The sequence below is a fragment of the Lynx rufus genome, unplaced genomic scaffold (genome assembly GCF_022079265.1).
Source record: "Lynx rufus isolate CCGP_SWC_20201006 ecotype Redwood Valley unplaced genomic scaffold, mLynRuf1.p SCAF_4, whole genome shotgun sequence".
NCBI classification, from domain to species: domain Eukaryota; kingdom Metazoa; phylum Chordata; class Mammalia; order Carnivora; family Felidae; genus Lynx; species Lynx rufus.
This window is the reverse complement of record NW_025814856.1, coordinates 90943264-90954178: the sequence shown is the minus strand read 5'-3', so window position 1 is coordinate 90954178 and position 10915 is coordinate 90943264. Positions and strand designations below refer to the sequence as shown.

General features: G+C 40.1%; 1 pseudogene; it reads left to right on the top strand.

Moving 5' to 3' along the window:
* Positions 1 to 508: 508 nt before the first annotated feature.
* Positions 509 to 10915, top strand: part of LOC124523412 (ras-related protein R-Ras2-like) — a 31152-nt pseudogene continuing 20745 nt past the window's right edge.

Here is a 10915-nt window from a genome sequence, read left to right as displayed (position 1 = left end):
AAATATGCCCCAGAGGTATTGGGTATTTGCCAACTTAAGAATATAGGAATGTGATAAAAAAAATACCTGCAGATGTCATTTCATGTACAGAAAAAAATGATGTGACTTCAAAACAACTTTGAGAAAAGGTGTTGGACACTAAGTCAGGAAATTAAGGGAGAATTGAGAGGAGAAAGGCTAACTGTAGAGTTTAAAAGCACTAATGGGTGAAGCAGATAGCATAGTTTAACACAATGAAGGAGAATTAAATGAGGGAATATGTTTTTAGAATATTAAGTAGAAAATGTTACTGAAACTATAGTAAAACATTTGTATTTGGTTAAGAAAAAAAAACACCAGAAACACTAGTGAAAAGATGATGAGAACATTTTGTTAATGTTTAATGATAAAAAAAAAGGGACTTCTGCTTCTAACAATGGAATAACAGGGAGTAGATTTATGTTCCACTTAAAACCATGAATTTCAAGAAATTGGAAATCCTACAAAGAAGGAAAATAATCCTTGAGAGATGGAAAACAAAGTGAGCCCCGCAATCACCCAGCTTACTGCAATGAAACTTTCCAGGCCTAATGCAGAAAGAGTAACTCAGGCAGAGGGTGTGGACTCCCAGAGTGGAGCAGATGTAGCTGAAAGTCTACGCAGATCTAGAAAGCTGGTGGTCAAATTACTGGACATTTTGGTACTTCTATTTTCAATTTTTTGAGGACCCTTCATACTATTTCCACAGTGGCTGCACCAGTACATTCCCACCAACAATGCATGGGGTTCCTTTTTCTCCACATCCTCACCAACACTTGTCTCTTATGGTTTTGATTTTTATTTCCCTGATGATGAGGGCTGTTGAGCATCTTTTCATGTGTCCCGTGACCATTTGTAGATCTTCTTTGGAGAAATGTCTGTTCGTGTATTCTGTCCATTTGTTAATTGGATTATTTGGGTTTTTTTTGGGGGGGGGGGGGTGTTGTGTAAATTCTCTGTATATTTTGGTACTAACCCACTATCAGATAAGTCATCTGCAAATATCTCATTCGGTAGGTTATCTTTTAGTTTTGTTGTTTCTTCTGCTGTGCAGAAGCTTTTTATTTTGTTGTAGTTCCAATACTTTAGTCTTGCTTTTATTTCCCTTGTCCTAGAAGACATATCTAGAAAAATGTTACCACAACTGATGTAAGAGAAATTATTACCTGTGCTCTCATCTTGTATTTTTGTGGTTTCAGGGCTTACATTTAGGCTCTTAATCCATTTTGAGCTATTTTTTGTGTATGATGTAAGAAAGTGCTCCAGTTTCTCCTGTTTGCCCAACGTCATTTGTTGAAGAGATTGTTTTTTTCCCATTATATATTCTTACCCCCTTTGTCAAAGGATAATTGACCATATAGTCGTAGGTTTATTTCTGGGCTTTCTATTCCGTTCCAGATATCTTTGTGTGTAATTTTGTGCCAGGTCCAAACTGTTTTGATTACTACAGCTTTGTAATATAACTTAAAGTCCAGAATTGTAATACCTCCTGCCATGCTCTTCTGTTTCAAGATTGTTTTGGCTATTCAGGTTCATTTCCTGTTCCGTACAAATTTTAGGATCATTTGTTCTAGTTCAGTAAAAAAAAAAAATGCTGTTGGTATTTTGATAGGGATTGCATTTAATCTGTCGTTTGCTTTGTGTAGTATGCACACTTTAACAATATTTACCTTTCCAATCCATGAGCATGGAATATCTTTCTTTACCCAAAGAATACAAAAACACTAATTTGAAAAGATATATGCACACCTATGGTTAGTGCTGCATTACTTAAAATCGACAAATTATGGAAGGAGTCCAAGTGTCCACTGATAACTGAATGGATAAAGAAGACGTGATGTGTGTGTGTATACATATATAGTGAAATCTCAATCAGCCATTAAAAAGAATGAAATCTTCCCATTTGCCACAGCATGGTTGGATCTAGAGAATGTAGCATATAATCCTGAGTGAAATAAGGTAGGGAAAGGTAAATACCATATGATTTCACTCATGTGTGGAACTTACTTAAGAAACAAACACACACAAAATGCACACAGGTGAGAAAAAGAGGAAAACCAAAAAACAGACTCTTAACTATAAAAAACAGCAGAGGAGGAGTGAGAGGGGGATGGGTAAAATAGATGAGGGAGGATTAAGGGTACACTTACCATGAAACGCACTAAGTAATGTATAGAATTGTTGAATATCTGTAAGGTACACTGGAAACATAACACTGTGTATTAACTATACTGGAATTAAAATTTTTAAAAATTAAAAGATAGGGTTTGCAGAACAGAGAGAAAACTCATTGACGTCTGTCCTAGAAAAATCGTAGCATATGAACTGGTGCACACACATGAAGAAACTACCCAAGGGTGGGGAGAAAAAAAACACAAACCAAAGGGTTTGGAGAAACAGTGTCCAAGGTTCCCATAGGGCCATGCTATTGCCTATTGGCACCAGCCAGAGTGGAAAAGCTGTTGGTAGGGAACGTCAAAAGGTCTTGCCTTAGTGTTTGGAGTAATTCTCCTTAGACTAAACATCATTCTGATGTTGCCTAAAAAACTCTTAAAACACATACTCCAACAATAAACCAAACTGTTTGCAAGTAACTTAAATATGGCCTCGCATAAAGCTCAGAAAACTGAAGGGATAGAAAATGATCTAACTTCTAAGAAAGTAAAATTCACAGTCTGTTTTCTCCAAACATTACCAAGCATACAAAGGAGCAGAAAAACATCCTCCGAATGAGGAAACGAAATGAAACAAACCTGACTCAGTAGTGACAGAGATGCTCAAAGTAGCTCCTGAGAAGTTACTAAAGCTATAGTTTACATGTTCATAAAGCTAAACAGAATTTGAACATTTTAAGCATAAAGATATGGAGAGAATCTGATTCTTTAATAGTAAATTAAATAAATTGATTTATCCTGAGAGAGAGCAAATGTGAGGAGGGCAGAGAGGGAAAGAGAATCTCAGGCAAGTTCTGTCCTCTCAGTGCAGAGCCCACTGGGGCTCAACCTCACAAACCAAACAGATCACGACCTGAGCTGAAATCAAGAGTCAGATGCCCCACAGAATGAGCCACCCAGGTGCCCCAAGAATCCATGTGATCTTCTCGAAGCAAAAAATTATGTTTCGCATAAAATAAATACATTGGATATAATTACTTTTAGAGATTGCAGGAAAAAATCAATAAACATGGGTGCTTAACAGTAGTAACTGTTCAAAACACAAAGCACAAGAATGGGGGGAAAAAAAACCCAATATGATGTGTGGTACAAATTTAAGCAGCCTATTTTACATATAATTAGAGTCCTGAAAGAGAAAGGGAAAAATATTTGAAGAAATAATTAGCCAGCAGTTTGGCAATCTGATAAAAACTAAACCCAGGTATTCAAGATACTCAAGGAACATCAAGCCCTAATAACATGAGGAAAGCTGTACCAAGGAATATCTTAATTACATAGCTCTAAATCAGTTACAAATATAAAATATTAAAGGCATCCCGAGGAAAAATATACATATGTAAAGAGAAAGATAAGGATGAAAGCAGATTTTTTGTCAGATCAAAGCACGTGAGAAGATGGTTGATCAACATCTTGAAAGTACTGAGCAGAAAGTTGTCAACCGCGAATTTGATGAATAGAGAAATGGTCTTCTAGAAATGAAGGCAAAATATAAACACTTTTTTTCCCCAAATGCAACCTGAGAGAATTGATGTACGAGATCTGTACGATAAGAACCATTAAAAATGGTCCTTCAGAGATTACTGGGGAAGATGGCGGCGTAGGAGGACGCTGGCCTACCGCGCATCCTGCTGATCACTTAGATTCCACCTACACCCGCCTAAATAACCCAGAAAACCGCCAGAGGATTAGCAGAACGGAGTCACCGGACCCAAGTGCAGACGAGAGGCCCACGGAAGAGGGTAGGAAGGGCGGCGAGGCGGTGCGCACTCCACGGACTGGCGGGAGGGAGCCGGGGCGGAGGGGCGGCTCGTCAGCCAAGCAGAGCCCCCGAGTCCGGCTTGCAAAAGCGGAGGGGCCTGACGGACTGTGTTCCAACAGCAAGCGCGACTTAGCGTCTGGGAGGTCATAAGTTAACAGCTCTGCTGGGAAAGCGGGAAGGCTGGAGGACAAAGGGAGGGTGAGCTGCGGAGCCCCCGGACAACAGAGCTCAGTTTGGCGGGGAACAAAGGCGCTCGCCAGCGCCATCTTCCCCGCCCATCCCCCCAGCCAAAATCCCAAAGGGAACTGGTTCCAGCCAGGGAAATTGCTCGCTCCGCGCAAACACCCAACTCTGTGCTTCTGCGGAGCCAAACCTCCGGCAGCGGATCTGACTCCCTCCCTCGGCCACAGGGCCCCTCCTGAAGTGGATCACCTAAGGAGAAGCGAGCTAAGCCTGCCCCCCCTGCCGCCGTGCACCTTGCCTTCCCACCCCAGCTAATACGCCAGATCCCCAGCATCACAAGCCTGGCAGTGTGCAAGTAGCCCAGACGGGCCACGCCACCCCACAGTGAATCCCGCCCCTAGGAGAGGGGAAGAGAAGGCACACACCAGTCTGACTGTGGCCCCAGCGGTGGGCTGGGGGCAGACATCAGGTCGGACTGCGGCCCTGCCCACCAACTCCAGTTATACACCACAGCACAGGGGAAGTGCCCTGCAGGCCCTCACCACACCAGAGACTATCCAAAATGACCAAGCGGAAGAATTCCCCTCAGAAGAATCTCCAGGAAATAACAACAGCTAATGAGCTGATCAAAAAGGATTTAAATAGCATAACAGAAAGTGAATTTAGAATAATAGTCATAAAATTAATCGCTGGGCTGGAAAACAGCATACAGGACAGCAGAGAATCTCTTGCTACAGAGATCAAGGGACTAAGGAACAGTCACGAGGAGCTGAAAAACGCTTTAAATGAAATGCAAAACAAAATGCAAACCACCACGGCTCGGATGGAAGAGGCAGAGGAGAGAATAGGTGAACTAGAAGATAAAGTTATGGAAAAAGAGGAAGCTGAGAAAAAGAGAGATAAAAAAATCCAGGAGTATGAGGGGAAAATTAGAGAACTAAGTGATACACTAAAAAGAAATAATATACGCATAATTGGTATCCCAGAGGAGGAAGAGAGAGGGAAAGGTGCTGAAGGGGTACTTGAAGAAATAATAGCTGAGAACTTCCCTGAACCGGGGAAGGAAAAAGGCATTGAAATCCAAGAGGCACAGAGAACTCCCTTCAGATGTAACTTGAATCAATCTTCTGCAAGACATATCATAGTGAAACTGGCAAAATACAAGGATAAAGAGAAAATTCTGAAAGCAGCAAGGGGTAAACGTGCCCTCACATATAAAGGGAGACCTATAAGACTCGTGACTGATCTCTCTTTTGAAACTTGGCAGGCCAGAAAGAATTGGCACGAGATTTTCAGGGTGCTAGACAGCAAAAATATGCAGCCGAGAATCCTTTATCCAGCAAGTCTGTCATTTAGAATAGAAGGAGAGATAAAGGTCTTCCCAAACAAACAAAAACTGAAGGAATTTGTCACCACGAAACCAGCCCTACAAGAGATCCTAAGGGGGACCCTGTGAGACAAAGTACCAGAGACATCACTACAAGCATAAAACAGACAGACATCACAATGACTCTAAACCCGTATCTTTCTATAATAACACTGAATGTAAATGGATTAAATGCGCCAACCAAAAGACATAGGGTATCAGAATGGATAAAAAAACAAGACCCATCTATTTGCTGTCTACAAGAGACTCATTTTAGACCTGAGGACACCTTTAGATTCAGAGTGAGGGGATGGAGAACTATTTATCATGCTACTGGAAGCCAGAAGAAAGCTGGAGTAGCCATACTTATATCAGACAAACTAGACTTTAAATTAAAGGCTGTAACAAGAGATGAAGAAGGACATTATATAATAGTTACAGGGTCTATCCATCAGGAAGAGCTAACAATTATAAATGTCTATGCGCCGAATACCGGAGCCCCCAAGTATATAAAACAATTACTCATAAACAGAAGCAACCTTATTGATAAGAATGTGGTAATTGCTGGGGACTTTAACACCCCACTTACAGAAATGGATAGATCATCTAGACACACGGTCAATAAAGAAACAAGGGCCCTGAATGAGACACTGGATCAGATGGACTTGACAGATATATTTAGAACTCTGCATACCAAAGCAACAGAATATACTTTCTTCTCAAGTGCACATGGAACATTCTCCAAGATAGATCATATACTGGGTCACAAAACAGCCCTTCATAAGTTTACAAGAATTGAAATTATACCATGCATACTTTCAGACCACAATGCTATGAAGCTTGAAATCAACCACAGGAAAAAGTCTGGAAAACCTCCAAAAGCATGGAGGTTAAAGAACACCCTACTCACGAATGAGTGGGTCAACCAGGCAATTAGAGAAGAAATCAAAAAATATATGGAAACAAACGAAAATGAAAATACAACAATCCAAACGCTTTGGGACGCAGCGAAGGCAGTCCTGAGAGGAAAATACATTGCAATCCAGGCCTATCTCAAGAAACAAGAAAAATCCCAAATACAAAATCTAACAGCACACCTAAAGGAAATAGAAGCAGAACAGCAAAGGCAGCCTAAACCCAGCAGAAGAAGAGAAATAATAAAGATCAGAGCAGAAATAAACAATATAGAATCTAAAAAAACTGTAGAGCAGATCCACGAAACCAAGAGTTGGTTTTTTGAAAAAATAAACAAAATTGACAAACCTCTAGCCAGGCTTCTCAAAAAGAAAAGGGAGATGACCCAAATAGATAAAATCATGAATGAAAATGGAATGATTACAACCAATCCCTCAGAGATACAAACAATTATCAGGGAATACTATGAAAAATTATATGCCAACAAATTGGACAACCTGGAAGAAATGGACAAATTCCTGAACACCCACGCTCTTCCAAAACTCAATCAGGAGGAAATAGAAAGCTTGAACAGACCCATAACCAGCGAAGAAATTGAATCGGTTATCAAAAATCTCCCAACAAATAAGAGTCCAGGACCAGATGGCTTCCCAGGGGAGTTCTACCAGACGTTTAAAGCAGAGATAATACCTATCCTTCTCAAGCTATTTCACGAAATAGAAAGGGAAGGAAAACTTCCAGACTCATTCTATGAAGCCAGTATTACTTTGATTCCTAAACCAGACAGAGACCCAGTCAAAAAAGAGAACTACAGGCCAATATCCCTGATGAATATGGATGCCAAAATTCTCAATAAGATACTAGCAAATCGAATTCAACAGCATATAAAAAGAATTATTCACCATGATCAAGTGGGATTCATTCCTGGGATGCAGGGCTGGTTCAACATTCGCAAATCAATCAACGTGATACATCACATTAACAAAAAAAAAAGAGAAGAACCATATGATCCTGTCAATCGATGCAGAAAAGGCCTTTGACAAAATCCAGCACCCTTTCTTAATAAAAACCCTTGAGAAAGTCGGGATAGAAGGAACATACTTAAAGATCATAAAAGCCATTTATGAAAAGCCCACAGCTAACATCATCCTCAACGGGGAAAAACTGAGAGCTTTTTCCCTGAGATCAGGAACACGACAGGGATGCCCACTCTCACCACTGTTGTTTAACATAGTGCTGGAAGTTCTAGCATCAGCAATCAGACAACAAAAGGAAATCCAAGGCATCAAAATTGGCAAGGATGAAGTCAAGCTTTCGCTTTTTGCAGATGACATGATACTATACATGGAAAATCCGATAGACTCCACCAAAAGTCTGCTAGAACTGATACACGAATTCAGCAAAGTTGCAGGATACAAAATCAATGTACAGAAATCAGTTGCATTCTTATCCACTAACAATGAAGCAAGAGAAAGACAAATAAAGAAACTGATCCCATTCACAATTGCACCAAGAAGCATAAAATACCTAGGAATAAATCTAACCAAAGATGTAAAGGATCTGTATGCTGAAAACTATAGAAAGCTTATGAAGGTAATTGAAAAAGATTTAAAGAAATGGAAAGACATTCCCTGCTCATGGATTGGAAAAATAAATATTGTCAAAATGTCAATACTACCCAAAGCTATCTACACATTCAATGCAATCCCAATCAAAATTGCACCAGCATTCTTCTCGAAACTAGAACAAGCAATCCTAAAATTCATATGGAACCACAAAAGGCCCCGAATAGCCAAAGGAATTTTGAAGAAGAAGACCAAAGCAGGAGGCATCACAATCCCAGACTTCAGCCTCTACTACAAAGCTGTCATCATCAAGACAGCATGGTATTGGCACAAAAACAGACACACAGACCAATGGAATAGAATAGAAACCCCAGAACTAGACCCACAAACGTATGGCCAACTCGTCTTTGACAAAGCAGGAAAGAACATCCAATGGAAAAAAGACAGCCTCTTTAACAAATGGTGCTGGGAGAACTGGACAGCAACATGCAGAAGGTTGAAACTAGACCACTTTCTCACACCATTCACAGAAATAAACTCAAAATGGATAAAGGACCTGAATGTGAGACAGGAAACCATCAAAACCCTAGAGGAGAAAGCAGGAAAACACCTCTCTGACCTCAGCCGTAGCAATCTCTTACTCGACACATCCCCAAAGGCAAGGGAATTAAAAGCAAAAGTGAATTACTGGGACCTTATGAAGATAAAAAGCTTCTGCACAGCAAAGGAAACAACCAACAAAACGAAAAGGCAACCAACGGAATGGGAAAAGATATTTGCAAATGACATATCGGACAAAGGGCTAGTATCTAAAATCTATAAAGAGCTCACCAAACTCCACACCCGAAAAACAAATAACCCAGTGAAGAAATGGGCAGAAAACATGAATAGACACTTCTCTAAAGAAGACATCCAGATGGCCAACAGGCACATGAAAAGATGTTCAGCGTCGCTCCTTATCAGGGAAATACAAATCAAAACCACACCCAGGTATCACCTCACGCCAGTCAGAGTGGCCAAAATGAACAAATCAGGAGACTATAGATGCTGGAGAGGATGTGGAGAAACGGGAACCCTCTTGCACTGTTGGTGGGAATGCAAATTGGTGCAGCCGCTCTGGAAAGCAGTGTGGAGGTTCCTCAAAAAATTAAAAATAGACCTACCCTATGACCCAGCAATAGCACTGCTAGGAATCTACCCAAGGGATACAGGAGTACTGATGCATAGGGGCACTTGTACCCCAATGTTCATAGCAGCACTCTCAACAATAGCCAAATTATGGAAAGAGCCTAAATGTCCATCAACTGATGAATGGATAAAGAAATTGTGGTTTATATACACAATGAAATACTACGTGGCAATGAGAAAAAATGAAATATGGCCTTTTGTAGCAACGTGGATGGAACTGGAGAGTGTGATGCTAAGTGAAATAAGCCATACAGAGAAAGACAGATACCATATGGTTTCACTCTTATGTGGATCCTGAGAAACTTAACAGGAACCCATGGGGGAGGGGAAGGAAAAAAAAAAAAAAGAGGTTAGAGTGGGAGAGAGCCAAAGCATAAGAGACTGTTAAAAACTGAGAACAAACTGAGGGTTGATGGGGGGTGGGAGGGAGGGGCGGGTGGGTGATGGGTATTGAGGAGGGCACCTTTTGTGATAAGCACTGGGTGTTGTAATGAAACCAATTTGTCAATAAATTTCATAGAAAAAAAATGGTCCTTCAGAGTTCTGAATAACCAATGGGTTATTCAACAAAGAGGAAATTAAAAAATACATGGATACGGATGAAAAATGAAAATACAACAGTCCAAAATAGGGACTCAGTGAAGAAGTTCCAAGAGGGAAATGTAAATAGATATGGGCCTACTTCAAGAAACAAGAGAGGGGCGCCTGGGTGGCGCAGTCGGTTGGGCGTCCGACTTCGGCCAGGTCACGATCTCGCGGTCTGTGGGTTCGAGCCCCGCGTCGGGCTCTGGGCTGATGGCTCAGAGCCTGGAGCCTGTTTCCGATTCTGTGTCTCCCTCTCTCTCTGCCCCTCCCCCGTTCATGCTCTGTCTCTCTCTGTCCCAAAAATAAATAAACGTTGAAAAAAAAAAATTAAAAAAAAAAAGAAACAAGAGAAACCTCAAAAAATAAACATCTAACGTTACATATAAGGGAACTAGGAAAAGTAAAACAAAGGCCAAGTTGATAGAAGGAAGGAAACAATAAAGTTCAGAGAAGAGATAAATGAAATAGAGACAAAAATAGAAAAAGAGCAATGAAACCAACAACTGATTCATTTATAAAAATTTAGCCAAACTCATCAAGAGAGAGACAAGACACAAAATCAGAACTGAAAGGGAAATAACAACCAATACCACAGAAATACAAAGGATTATAAAAGCCCTTATAAGGATCATATGAAAAAATTTATGCCAACAAATTAGATCACTTAGGAGAAGTGGATAAAGTCCTAGAAATACACAATATTTCAAAACTAAATCAGAAAGAATAGAAAATTTGAATAAACCAATTACTAGTAATCTAATTCAATCAGCAACCAAAAGCTCCCATAATACAAAATTCTAGAACCAGATGGAGTCACAGGTGAATTCTACCAAACACTTATAGAAGAGTTAATACTTATTCTCCTCAAACTATTCCAAAAAATATAAGAGGAAGGAAAGCTTCCAAATTCATTCTATGAGGGCAGCATTACCCTGATACCAAACCCAAAAATTCTACAGAAAGAAAATACACATGATGAATATAGATACAAAAATCGTCGACAACATACTACCAAAAAACATTCAACAAAACATTAGAAGGGTCTCTCACGATCATGTGGGATTTACTCTGGAAATGCAAGGATGGTTTTGTAATTTACAAGTCCATCAACCTGATAAACTCTATGAACAAAATGAAGGATAAAACTTACTTGATTACCTTA